The 13,971-nt window shown below is 38.6% G+C and overlaps 1 long non-coding RNA gene across 1 annotated transcript; it reads right to left on the bottom strand.

Annotated features, from left to right (window-relative positions):
- Positions 1-976: 976 nt before the first annotated feature.
- LOC131826621 (uncharacterized) lies at positions 977-13,905 on the bottom strand. The gene is made up of 3 exons (XR_009351683.1): positions 12,944-13,905; positions 11,557-12,175; positions 977-9,226 (listed from the first exon to the last, which is right to left on the bottom strand). It is a non-coding gene; the product is annotated as an uncharacterized LOC131826621 (long non-coding RNA).
- Between the last annotated feature and the right edge of the window lie 66 nt (positions 13,906-13,971).

The raw sequence follows: 13,971 nt of genomic DNA, 5'->3' as shown, positions 1-13,971 counted from the left end.
ATCCACAAAAGAAATATTCAACACAATGAAAACTTAAGTAAAATACTTTTCAAATCAACTAACGGACATATAACATAAATCTGAACTCATGATCCAGAAAAACAGCTGAGGGATGGTTATAACACACCATCTATTACAGTTAAATAGTGTCAATGTCATATTTGAATTAGGACATAAACAATACAGAATATCAAGTAATTCAGCAATGTTTTTGCTTTCATAATCAAACACAGTTTTGCTGACAGCATAATTTCTAACATCCTTGTCCTAGAGACAAGTGGACTTAAAGATAAAGAAAAAGCATTTCTTGATTAAAAAAAAAAAAAGAAGACTAGGAACTGAGAAAGAAACATATAACTTCTTTTTCCATATTAGGTATATTTTGCATTAAGAGACTGATTGTGGATGAAGGGTCACATGGCATACTAAATCTAGTCTCCTCTAAAATCAGTCTGATCCTTCCCTATGCTGCTAGTGCATCCTCTCACCCCTGTTTGGCCGCATTTCCCAGCTGACCACTATTTGGATCAGCGCCCAAGTTTTTGCTGAACTACCTGAAAGACCACGGTTAATTTCCTATAGACTGTAAGTGTATGAACAGAAATATCAGCAGATGGATCTGTCAGTCTAACAGGTTAAGAAAGAAGAAAGGACAAAAGAAAAAAAGAAGAAGAAGAAGAAAGAAGAAAGGACAAGAAGGAGAAAAGAAAAAAAGAGTGGGAAATAACTAAGTGATGAGATCAAAGATCTAATAAAGCACCCACAAAGTACAAGGGGGCTGATGAGGGAGTATGTGCAGGGCCCCTTCAGGGCAGGAAAAACTACTGTGTCGGGCAAGGACGAAGGCTTCCGTTGCGCCCCGTTATTTCTCCACGTAGACAATGGGCCCAGGGAAATGAGACTAGATAGTCCAGTCTGACATAAATGTGAGGTGAGTCTCACAAATTCAGGGTTGGAAGATAGATATGGAACATACACACACACACACACACACACACACGTATATATAATAAAAATATATGGATATATTTGAATATATTATAATGTACATAATAATACATGATTGCATATAAGTATATATTATACATTATAAAATATATACAAAAATAGAAACTAAAAAATAATAAACAAAAAAGAAAGAATAAAAGTAGAAATTCTAATAGAAGAAATAGAACCTTCCTAAGGGACTATCTTCTGGACCCACTCTGGGGACAACGTTATAACTCACCCACATAAAATCTCCTAATTAATTTTTTACCTATATTTCTAAGTAATATTTTTTTATATAGACAATAAATTCTATAAGTGGGACTATTTATTTCCTACTTGGATAAAGAGTATTCCTAATTCTTAGTTTACAGGGACACCTTCACCGGAAAGTATTCAAATGTTCTTACTATTTTGATTAAAAAAGAAAAATTCCAGCCACAAGAGTCCCTGAGGTCACAATGTACCATTGGATGAATTCAGCATGTTATATCGACAAGGAATTTCAAACATGTATGGTTGTATGGCCCTCTTGAAGCTTTATGTTTCCTACTGCAAGGAACAGAGAACAGATGGCTTTTAGTTTAAAAAAAAAAAAAAATTAAACCTAAGGACCTCAATAGAAAAAAAACAGATAAGGGGTGGGGAGAAAGTGGAGTAAATTATTTAGATACAGTAATCCATCATTTAAGCCTTCCAGAGGCTTCTGGATTTAAAGGAGTAACTCAGTATTACCTTATCCGGAGTGAGGACCTGCCCTTGAACGTATCACTGAATATTCTAGCCTAGTGGCCAGACCATTGGTTCTGAGGTTGGCCTGGTTTGATCCAGCCTCGCCACTTACTGTCTGAACTTAGGCAAGGTACTTAACCTAAGCCTTTGTGTTTTCATACCTATGAATGGGTATGCATGGCACCTACCTTCTAGGATTACTGGGTGGTTTAAATGAAATAATATACGGGAGTTCTGTAGCCCAGTGCCTAGGCTATAGTGAGCACCTAATAAATACCAGCATATTTGTTCAAAGTGCAGAATTATATGCCAAACATAGCGTCACCTTTCCTAACAGAGCCTAGAGTTAACATAAAATAAGAACACGGGTTTTTTTGTTTGTTTGGTTTTTTGGGGGGGGGTTTGTTGTTGTTGTTCTTATAGAATTTTCCTCTCTCTTGATTATCACGGTGTCCTTTCATATGTCTGTCTGAGTCACTGGCATTTTGTTTAGATTAAAAGCTAGAGATAGGAGGCTGTCAAATTTGCTCTGCAAAGCCGCAATTGGGAGTCCTGATTGCCAAGGGTACGGATGAGATAAAGGTAATTAAATCACAAGGGTGCTGATTTCCAGCCTGCAGTCTTAGCTTATGCTAGGCAGAGAGCCTGAGGTTGGACAGGCCTTGCTAGCCAAAGGGCAAATGGGGTGGAAATTTCAGTTCCCAAATACAGGAGTGAGAAGCTGTGAGATGGTTGTTGGCAGAGAAATGAGGAACAGTCTCAAGGAGAAAGAGTGCTGGAAAAGTACAACACAGACGTGCGTGCATCTTTCCTAAATCCAGTATTTACCTGCATTCCTGATTACCGGCCACTGGGCTCTCGGGCCTCACAGGCTATATTCACTTATTTTACAGAGGAAACAGCCAATGTCCAGAGATAATTCCTTGCCCAGGATCACTGGGCAGAAATTGCATTCCGAGGTGTCATTTGTTGTTTGTAGTAGTGGTTGTGGTAATCTGGGTCACGGGCATCGGAAAGACCCAGCGTGAAGGCACGGAGGTACGGAGAAACGGTCTGCTCCCGGAGCGGAGAGCAGTTTTAGCAAGTTCCACTGACTGATAAAACCACATTTGCATGGACAAGTCCTTGGAGTAAAGAGTGTACCCTAAGAGATTTCACGTGGGTAACTGGTCGCTACAGAAGCAGCCCGCTTGGTATTTGACGGTTACAGGCTTAGCAGTTCTTATTTTTTGTCCAGGAATTAGGAACTGGCATCATCGTGCAGTAAGGAATGCAGACTTGCCAGGCTGGGAAATGCTCCACGAACTCATATGCATGATAAAAAAGAAACAGGTTGCATAATTGCTACACATCTGTGAGAGAAACTTTTAAAATAGAGCTTTTTCTGAATAATTAATCTTATCTCTTGATTTAGGCCCTCATTTTTTAGTAATGAATATTTATGTCTCATTACCATCGACTTTGCTTACTGACTGCAAAATCACAGTCACTTCGGGAGAGGAGCCAGGAGGTTGATGGCGAGGAAGCTGCAATACGTAGGCTGGAAACTTTTCAGCTCAGCTACAATTAAGGCACCAAAGCATTAGAGCTCCCTGCCAGAGATAGTTCCAGATTCCTGAAGCAAGCCCTGCTTCTGTGATGCTGGGGGGAATAGATGGGACATTAACAATGCACTGTAGAGATTGTTTTTCTCCTACTGAGATGATGCCAGTAATTAGTAAATACTAGCAGGAGGGTGATGGAATTGAGGCCTTTTGAATGTGACCTGTAGAGTACAGGAACCCCAGGAATCAATGACTAAAAAGTGTGGATTTAGCTTTTACTATTTTTTTTAATAAGCCAGACACAGAAGGACAGATGCATGATTCCATTTACATGATGTACGTAGGATAGGCAAATTTGGAGAGGGAGGAGGGCGGTGGTGATCAAAGTCTGGAGGAGAGAGAGAAACGGGAAGTTATTGTTTAATGGGTACAATTTCAGTGTGGGAAGATTAAGAAGGTTTCAAGATGGAGGGTGATAACAGTTGCCCAGCAGAGTGACTATATTTACTGCCACTTAACTGCGTGCTTAGAAAGTGGGTAAAGTGGCACATTTCGTGTTATACATGTTTTACCATCAAAAAAAAAAAAAAAAAAAATCCTTAAGCCACAACAATCATGTCAAGAATACCTACCAGTTTTGACTTGTGCTGGGCAAGTGCTCAGTGTTTTTCATGTGCATTCTCCCATTTAACCTCTAAGGAAAGTACCAAAGAGAATGAAATACAAAAGTTTACATCATCCTTCTCTAACATTATAAATATATTAGTTTTTATATAATATATATTTAGAACTTGAGAGGTCGTTTTAAAGTTTATGTGAGATTTTCATATTTATATTTTTCACATCAAACCAAAGGCAAGATTTAAATAAAAACAAACACTAAGGCTCAATGTTCTAATGCCAACAAGTGGCTTTATTGACAGCTGGTGCTTTTCTAACTCTCCTTCATCTACAAGGCAAAGGCAGTCCTGGGGGCTCAGGGTCCTTCTCCTGACAGACTGTAATTTTGACAGTAAGACAGAGGAAGGGAGGAGAATGTATTTACTTCCTTTCCCTTCTGCTCCCCTATTGTTGTTTCACTTGATGGCCTTTGTATGGTTTCTACCACGGACTTCTGTTACGTTGTATTGTTTCTGCCCCCATATCAGACCCTGCTTTCAAAACTGCCCCACCCCTCCCCTGGGAGGTCCATCAAGGGCTCCACTTGCTCTAGACTCACAGGGGTATGCAAGTGACCTCAGGAGGGCCAGAGTGATTTCAGAGGAGTGAATATTGACTTTGCTGTTACTTAGGGAAAGCCTGACTGAGGATAAGTACCTAAAAAACCAGAGCCAAGAAATGGAGAGTCCTGTTTGATGTTGTTTTTAAATGTCTGGCCTTTATTTTGGGAATGGCTGACACACAATGAGCATTCAGTTTTATTTTCCTTGAAATAACACACCATCTGACCAATTTATGAGAATGCCAAGATCTCGAGTACTGAAATGTGGCCTGAGCCCAGTCTCCATTCCATATAACCGGTTCATTCATTCAATGAATATTTCCTGTGTCACAGGTGAGACAGGAAGCTGAACAGTTAACTGTCATAGTCTGTGGTTGAATGTAGCATCAGAAACAGAGTATTCTGGGAGCACAAAGAAAGCACTTCTAACTCTGTGGGAACAAAGAGCGTTCCAGGCTGAGGTTGAAAGGGGCCTACGTTTGGTGGGGTGGGGAAAATCAAGGCGGCCAGTGTGGCCTTGTCAGCCTTCGCCTTCAGCCTTTCTCCTCCTGAGAAACTGGTTATCCCAGCAATGGGATGAAGCTCTTTAGCTCATTATCCTTTCTTTCTTGGAGAAAAGGTCTCTTTCACCCCTAAGATTATGAGTAGATGTCTCCCAGCTCAAAAGTTCTACTCCTAATCTTTCCACATGATCCCAGGCAAACATTTTCAATTGCTTTCATGAAATTGCCACTTGAATCTCCTCCTGGTTCCTTCAGATCTACGTGCTCCAAAGAATTCATCATCTTCTCCAGCCCATACACACCCAACCAGCTCCTCTTCTTGGTGATACTTTCCAGTGACCCATTGTCACTGAGTTAGTGAGGCTTAGAACTTCAAAGTCACCTTTGCTTTTTCCTCCCTGGTATTTCATATGGAATCTGTTATCCAGACCAGATGCAAATGGTCCAAGATCCAAAGATGGACCCCACCAAGATACTAAACAGGACTGGATGTGTTATAAGTGGGCCATCATTCTCTGGCTTATTGCAGTCAAAAAAAGATTATTTTTTTCCCCTCTTTGACTTATCTGCAACATGTTTATCTTTACCTGAAAACTTCTATTGAGGTAAAATCGGGTTTCTGGTCTACAAACCATACTTTCAGATGAGCTTCCATGATTAATGGATTGTGAACAAATCACTTTAAACACAATGAACGCATATGAGTGCAAGTGTTTGTGTCTACACTTTTATTGAAGCCAGCTGGGTTACCAGTGGGTTCATTCTGAGCTCTTTCTAAGATGCCCAGGAACTCTCAACTGTTTTGTCTTTATTTCGTTCTGGTACTGAAGATGTGAAGTCTCCAAAGTCACTTCAGTGCTGCACAAGAGCTGATATTCAAGAGTATACCTAGTTCCTCCATCATATATATATATTTTAAACCTGCAGATGTCCCTCTTCAGAGAGCACTCCCTTATTAACCTTATGTACTCTGATGTGCTTTGTGGTACATTGAAATTCAAGGTGAAATATTTGCCAATTCAATTAATTGGGAAGCAGGCAGCCCAAATAAACAGTCAAAAATGATTTACCAATAATAATTAAATAATGGCAGTTCTAATGATGTTAAGACTTCATGGTAACTAGTCAGGGTCAATGTTGCCTAATGTACAGGGAAGAACAATTAATATGAATTGTAACAAAATATCAATGAGAAAAATGATCAGCTTTTGTTCTCAATCCTTTTTTCATTTGTAATAGTTGATTAAGAAGTAACATAAAGTAGAATTATGTAAGGTATACATGTTATTTCCTGTCAAAAGATAACAGAATCTGAACATTTATTTTAAAGTCAGTTGCAAGTTAGGAAACACAGTTCATATATTTACCTCTAAATGTGTACTTTGTTCTAGGGCAATGTGTTTGTCAGATACTTTCACACCATGGCATATAAAGAAAACAATCATCTTGGTGGAGACCCTCCACTTCTAAGTGAATGAAGCTGCTCACAACCATGGGAAGAGACAGGTGAGTTGGGCTACTGCTCCCATCTGGCAAGCCCATGGGCTGAGAGGATCCATGCCTGAGCTCACCTAGAACCCATCCATGACTGAGAAGCTCTAGTCTAGAAAATAAGAAGGCAATATAGTATATTGTTGGCCCTAATCACAGCTCTGGAATCAAACCATGTTCTCAAGCCCTTCCTCGGAAGAGCTCTGTGTTCGTCAGTTTCACCATCTACAAAAGAGCTAATAAATTCTACCTCACAGGTTTCCATTATCCCTGTAAAGTGCTTATTAGAATCATGCCTGACAGTAGGAGCTCAAAACCTGTCAGCCGTTATTTTCTACTCAGACCCTTGGACTATCCAAATAGGAGGAAGCCAGGTCACACGAATAAAGTACAGGAACTTCCCAGGAGCTGGGTGGGTCACTGGAGAAAAGGCTACATTGTTATTATGAAAATGTCCCTGCTCTGCTCCAAAGAGCAGTATCAGAGCTAAACTAGATTGTGGCATACATTTTCCCAAAGAATAATTCCACATACAGACTAGAGTTCAATGAGCAAACAGGATTTAATTTATAGGATTTACAGCACAGGTCCCTATTTCAGAATTGAATCTATTCACTACATAAAAGCAAATAATCATTTAAATTAGTTCTTTTCGCCATACCCCTATTTTCTTATTAAGAATCTAAGATAATTTGGGCTTTGCAATATAATAATGTGAGAAATTTATAAATTCGAATGTGAATTTAATGAAGTCGAGAAGTAAATTTACTTATCTTGAAAAGGGCTGTAATATATGAACAGATACTTGTCAATATAGTACTTAAATAGGAATTTATTCTCAGACTTTGTCTCTACCTTATTCATGTAATTAGCATCTCATTTAGTCAATTCATATGTTCTGTGGGTGAAGGGCAAATTTAGTTAGTACTCTATTTCCCACTAGGTAAAATTAGAACATATAATCCATATCTGAAATCTGTTGAGAATTATTTTGAGTCCTCTGTATTTTCTCTATGAAGAATTTGCTACAAAGAAATCTTTCTACAAAATTACATAAGGATTCTACTGTGGGATAATCAAAATCCCAAGAAGCACAAAAAAGAAAATCCAAGATGAACAGATATTCAACATTAATTCATAATGGCACTAGGGTCAAAATACTAGGATACATTTATTGTCATTATTTTGAGTAACAGTAATAAGTTACTCTCTGAAGAGGTGTGTCACATGACATGTTAAATAGGAATTGTTCAAATGTGCTCTGAGTCACAAACATTTCAGTGGCTTTTTTTTTTTTTTTTGATGGGTTCATATGGGCTGCATTGTCAGTATAACTGCCCAGTTATATGGTTAATGATGACAGTAATATTCAGCTCGTATCTGCAACACTTTTACCTGGAAACAAAATGTTTTGTCATAATTTTAATCACAACTTAAAGACAAGCCACAATAATCATGAAATAGTATTTTTAAGTTTAGGAAAATAAGGAATTTTTCTTTTTTTTTTTTTAAGAATTTCTTTTTAACTGAGTAATGTTAAGTCATTCATGTATGTAATTTTCTTCCTCCCCTGATAAATATATATACCTAAAAGTTTTAAAACTGGAAAGAAAATAACGCTTTTAGAATGAAACAAATGAACCGTAACGGCAGAAGCTCAGTGAAGAACGTAGTCTTTCACTAATTTCTGTTATCGGAGGAAAATAACAAATTTAATAGCAATTTTATTTCAAATGTAGGCAGATATTTAGTTCATTAACATAATCTATCTGTCATTTGCCATCCTCAGAAATCATGTAGATAATTGTAATACTTTTAATAGTTTAGAAACTATTTGTAGTTAATACGGATTCTGGTTCCACAAAAAACGCTGCCATTTCAAAACACTTTTGGGAGGATGATACCTTCAGGACAGTTGACTTATTTTCTCACTTAAAAAAATCTGAATCTATAGATCTAAAATAAACGACTGCTTTTCAAAAAATAAGTTTTATAAACTTGGTTTTACTGTAAGATGCCTCAGATAGCATGGAACTTAGGAAATACAGTAAGATGATAATATATTTTACTTTATAAATTTTATTAGATATTGATAGTCATGTTTTCAGGGCTTTGGACATGATCAAAAGGAAAATTTTTTTTAATTATAGATAATATAGAAATAACTTACACACAATTTTAAGTAGCTATAACACCAATTTGGATTGGTTGGGAGATGACATGGGAGTATTGAGATAATTATGATGCCAGAATATTTGGTTGCTACCTTAGGGGAGCATCATTTTAATTGTGGACGAATGGATTTTTGATGTTACAAATAATGCATGTCTGTTATTAAAAAACAAACTAGGAAATAAACCTTTGAGTCTTATCCCTGCCATTTACTCGTATTCTATGACTGGACAAATTACTTTAACCTCTCAAAGCTTGGCTTGCTCATCTATAAAATGGAGATAATAGTACCACTTACCTCACAGAGTTGTGCTTAAATTGACATAGGTAAAATGCTTAGAATCTTGCAAAGCACGTAATAGGCAATCAATATTAGCTGTTACTGTTTTTATGAAAGCATCCATTTTCTTCCAATTTTGCATACATTGGATGTTTTTCTTTTTGTGCTTTTTAAGCTTTGTTGGTTTAACAGAACAGTATCATCATCATCATCTTCATTTATGTTTCCTTAATTACCAGTAAAGCTGAATTCTTTCTAATTATTGGCAATCTGGATTAATCGTCGGGGAATTATGCTGAGGGAAAAAAAACCAGTTCCAAGAGATTACATACTATATATTTATGTTAGTATTTTGGCAATGACAAAGTTGTAGTATTGGAGACCAGATTAATGCTTGCCAGGGCTGGGAACAGGGTAGGGGCAAGAGAGTACGTGTTGCTGTAAAAGGGCAAAATGAGGAGCCCTTGTGATAGGACTAGTCTACCTGACTATATCCATGTGACTACCCCAGTTGGGATACTGTTCTATATTTCCATAAGATGCTACCAGTGGGAGAAATTGAGAAAAGGGAACATGTTTGCAGTAGTCCAAAAAAACAAAGATCCTCTGGTGTAGCAAAATTGTATTAAATTATATCCCCTGGTTTTATAGGACATATAAAGTATGAAAAATTGACAAATGATTTAGAGCCAGTATTTTTGGAATATTTGTTAGATCCAGTAATGTAAGCAAGCCATATCTCATGTCTAAAAGGTTATGCTAATTTTACTATCCAGTAAGTCAACAAATATTCAAATGCATCTCCTAGGTGCTGGGCACTATTCTGTGCGCCGGCAAGGCAGTGATGAACAAGAGAGAGAACAAGACAAAACGCCTCTGAGAGAGCAAGGGTGAAGTAAGAGAATAGTGCACATTAGTAGGCATCTCTAAGGCTCCATGAAATACATTATTTCCATGTGTACACTTCAGCTGAGCCCTATTAAGGGTCTTTGGTAAACTCTGGGGAAAAGAAGAAAAGCAATTGTGTGCTGACTGGTGATACCGAAGACAGCCTGTTCAGCTGGTTTCTCCTTTTGCTCTCTGCAACCACTCAAATAATTCAATAAACTACCACTGATTTCACTATTAACATTTTGGAGGGTTAGAAGCCAAGAACTCTAGCTCGATTGTTTATTAATATGAGGGCAGAGAACAGGAACCTGGGGAAAAGGCAGAGCCAAACTCCATTTGGTGAAGCTTTTCCCTAATGAATGGCAGAGTTGAGACAGAAGTCTTACTGTTGAACTGACAGATAAGTAAAACGCTTTCAGTCTTTCAACATCAGCTTTCTCAAGACCTCTTGAGACAATCTGGAGTAGGGGTCGTACAAAATACACATCTTATGGGACACTGGAACAGATTTCTTGGTCCATATGTATATTTGCGACATCTTCCCAGAAATCCCCTCACTGAAATGTTGCGATGACTGACCTCCCCAACTTTTTTCACTCCTGAAGAATTGTTTTCCTGCATACTTAGTTTTGTTTTTGCTTTTCCTACTCACCTGTTACTGGGGCATCCCAAAAAGAATTACCACCCATCTTTATCTAAAGAATGTGGACTATCTTTATCAAATTTTATAACAGCAAACGTATAAAATAAATAAAATCAGTCTAGATGTGTTGTATATCTTTCAGACACAGACCAGAGTTAAACATTTTTAAGTAAGAATGTTTTCTGAAAGAATACTTAAGTAGCCTTAAGCTAATTGTATTTAAGAAAGCTCTCATTTACAATTCCCTTTGATGGTAACAATGACAGTGAATTGAAAATGAGAGTAGTCTTCCCCCTATTACATATGTAATAAGGCACCTAGTTACCTGTTTGTAAAACTGAGGAAGCTTCTAATGAGCCCCAGGAGAGAAAGTAATTCCCAAAGTTCTTATGAGGAGTCAGCCTAATGCAAGTGCAAATTTAAAAGCATATTTAGAGTTCATCCTGTTTTCAGTCACTATCACAATAGGGGGTGATGCTGGAAGCAGCAATGGTTCAGCCCTTTGCAGCCGAGGGAAAATTACAATGGAGAAATGTTTTCTGAGGCAGGAGCTCACAAATCCAGCACAGTGGCATGGCTTCCTCTTGGGTAAGCAAGCAGTATCCTGCCTACATTCCATTTTAAAAGTCTGGGACAGATGAGTAATTAGTAAATTGTTCCATCAAATTTGGTCTCCTTAGCTGTATCTCTTCTAACTGACCCATAAATGGTGGAGGTCATCAGGGTTTAATTGAGGGACTTCTTTTAATGTCTACTTTTTCCTGGCAGGGGTTCCCATCTATTTCAGTGGCTCTATATGCTATTAATTCTTAAATTTACACCTCTATCCCAGACTTCTACTCTAAGGTTGAGTTCCATATAACCAACTCCCTACTCAATTATAACTCTTGAAATTCTTCCCAAACCTATTATCCCCTCCATCTTCCTTGCTACACTGAGTGGCTAGCCTCCACTCAGTTGCTAAAGCCAGAAACAAAAAAATTATCTTCAATAACCCTTTTTCTTACCCTCCATATCCAATTCATCAGTGAGTCTGGTGAATTTTGGTGAATTTGATCATTTAAATCTACCTTGAGTCTCTCTTTGCTTACCAAACCTGCTGGCCCACTCATGGTTAGCTGGACATCTTCAACAGCCTTCCAATTTGTGACTTTCCTTCTTAGCTCCTGAGTCCATTCTCCATATTCCACATTTATTTCTTGAAAGATAAGAATTTCAAATCTATAGGCAAGTTGCAGAAATAGTGCAAAGACCTTTATCTTCTGAACCCAGTCTCAAACGTGATGATCCATTCATTATCCCCGAATTCCCCGGTGAGCATTTCGTCTTGTGCCATCAAGATGGTGATCACCATCTAATAAAAAGAACCAGTTTTCCACTTATCTTAATGATGTCCTTTGTAACAATTCAATACAGGATCACATATGCATTTAGCTATCTCATCTCCTTCAACCTGGAACAGTTTTCAGTCTTTTTTAAATCATATCTTGACAGTTTTGGGGACTAGAGGCCATTTGTTTTTACAAGGTACCTCGGTTGGATTTGTCTGGTGTTTCCTCATGAAGAGATTCAGATCATGTATTTTTTGGCAGAAATATCATAGAAGTGATTTTTCCCCCTCATTGCATCACAGCAGATTTTATCAGTTCAGGTCCTCCAAGAAACAGATGCAAGTTGAACTAAACACAAGAGACTCACTGGGGGAAATGCCTGTGAAGAATAAAGGTAAAGAAGCAGGCGTTTGCAGAGAGGGCCTTTTGACCAAGACTTGGGACTAATAACTGTGAGAAGAACGAAAGATGAACCTCAGATTGCAGTTCAATCCTGAGAAAACCTCAGTTCAACTGATGGAGTGTCCCTAAGGTAATGTTTCCTGTTAGAGGACTCCCACATCAGGCAGGAATGGACAAGCTCAAGCACCCCCACCTTGCCCAGTGACTGGCCTAGGAGAGTGGGTGTCAGCACTCACGGACATGCACCTAGTTCTTCCTTTCCCTGAAGTGGCTGCTCATCTCCCAGGGTGTGGATGTGCCATAATTTGTGCAGCCATCCCCCTCCAAGCTACGTTCACTTTGCTTCCAGTTGTTTGACACTAAGAACAATGCTGCAATTAATAGGAGACATCAGAAATGCCAAGGATGGAATGTGAAGCAGGCAGGCTGTGAATTCCTTGGAGGAAGTTTGCAGGAAGCTTCTTTGTATGTGGTCTTCCTGAATTTTCTCCTTCTCTAGGAGCAGGAAACATTCAGGCCACTCAGCTGCTCTCAGCCCACTGGAGGCCAGGGAGAGCGGACATATTTTGGTGGGGCCCATACCAAACCTCCACTGAGAGGCTCAGGAATCTCAAAGTAAGAACCTCCCCACGATCTGCAGTTCTCCAGTCTTATCTCCCAAAAGAGAAAGCCCTGCTCTCTGGGAAACCAGAGAAAACCAATGGAGGGCTTTCTCCGCGAAGACCCCACAGAAAGCAAACCTCACCTGTGCCCAGCAGTCTGTAGATCCTAGCGGCCAAGTGGAGGAAAGACAATCTCAGGCTCCATGTTTCCAGAATCTGTTCCAAGTCCATCTAATAACGTAATGCACTCCTAGGAAAACTACCTAGAATGTAGATTCCAAGCAAAACTGTTCTTTTGTCAATTTAAAGTAGAAATGTGATGACACAAAACCAGTTAAAAACTGACACAAAACCAAATTAACTTAAAATCTGGTGTAATGAACTGAAAAAACTTAATGGAAAACCATTCAGCTCCCTGCCTTCCTTACTGAGGTCAACTTAGTGCAGGGCTGGGAGAGAAAATGAGTATGAAACGGGCTGTGCTTCCAAACATTTCAACTGAGAAGCGCTTTGTAACTAATAAGGACAGAATCAAAGAATTACCCCTTAGCGGCTTCTACTATATGGTGGTCACGAATTTTAGGCATCCTAGGATAAACAACACATTAAAACATACCACTCTAGGGGCACCTGAGTGGCGCAGTCAGTTAAGTGTCCAACTCTTGGTTTCAGCTCAGGTCATGATCTTAGGGTCCTCAGATGGAGCCCTGCATGGGGCTCTGTGCTCAGCATGGAGTCTGCTTGTCCCTCTTCCTCTGCTCCTCCCCCTGCTCACACTCTCTCTCTCCATCTATCTCTATAGCGAATAAATAAAATATTAAAAAAAAAATGCCACTCTAATTGTATACCTACTGTAAGAATTTTGTAATTTTCAAATTATTCTTTTAATAATGCATATTCTACTCTTTCTTTTCTATGCCACTTCTCTGCATATTTTGTGATTTTTAAGCCTTTCACCCAGCAGATTACCCTACAGAACACTAGTCATTTTTAGGACGGTAATATCAGTTAGTCATTACTCTTTAGTTAACCAACTTTGTTGAAACACAGCAGAATGGTCAAATTTACCATATACACATATGCTATTTTAATACCACTGTACATTTAATGCTATCCCTAAAAATGTTCAATATTGATCTCATAATACAGGATACTACTACTGTGTATTCAC

The sequence above is a fragment of the Mustela lutreola genome, chromosome 3 (assembly GCF_030435805.1).
Source record: "Mustela lutreola isolate mMusLut2 chromosome 3, mMusLut2.pri, whole genome shotgun sequence".
Classification (NCBI taxonomy): domain Eukaryota; kingdom Metazoa; phylum Chordata; class Mammalia; order Carnivora; family Mustelidae; genus Mustela; species Mustela lutreola.
The sequence above is the reverse complement of the archived record's forward strand: the minus strand, read 5'-3'. Positions and strand labels throughout refer to the sequence as shown.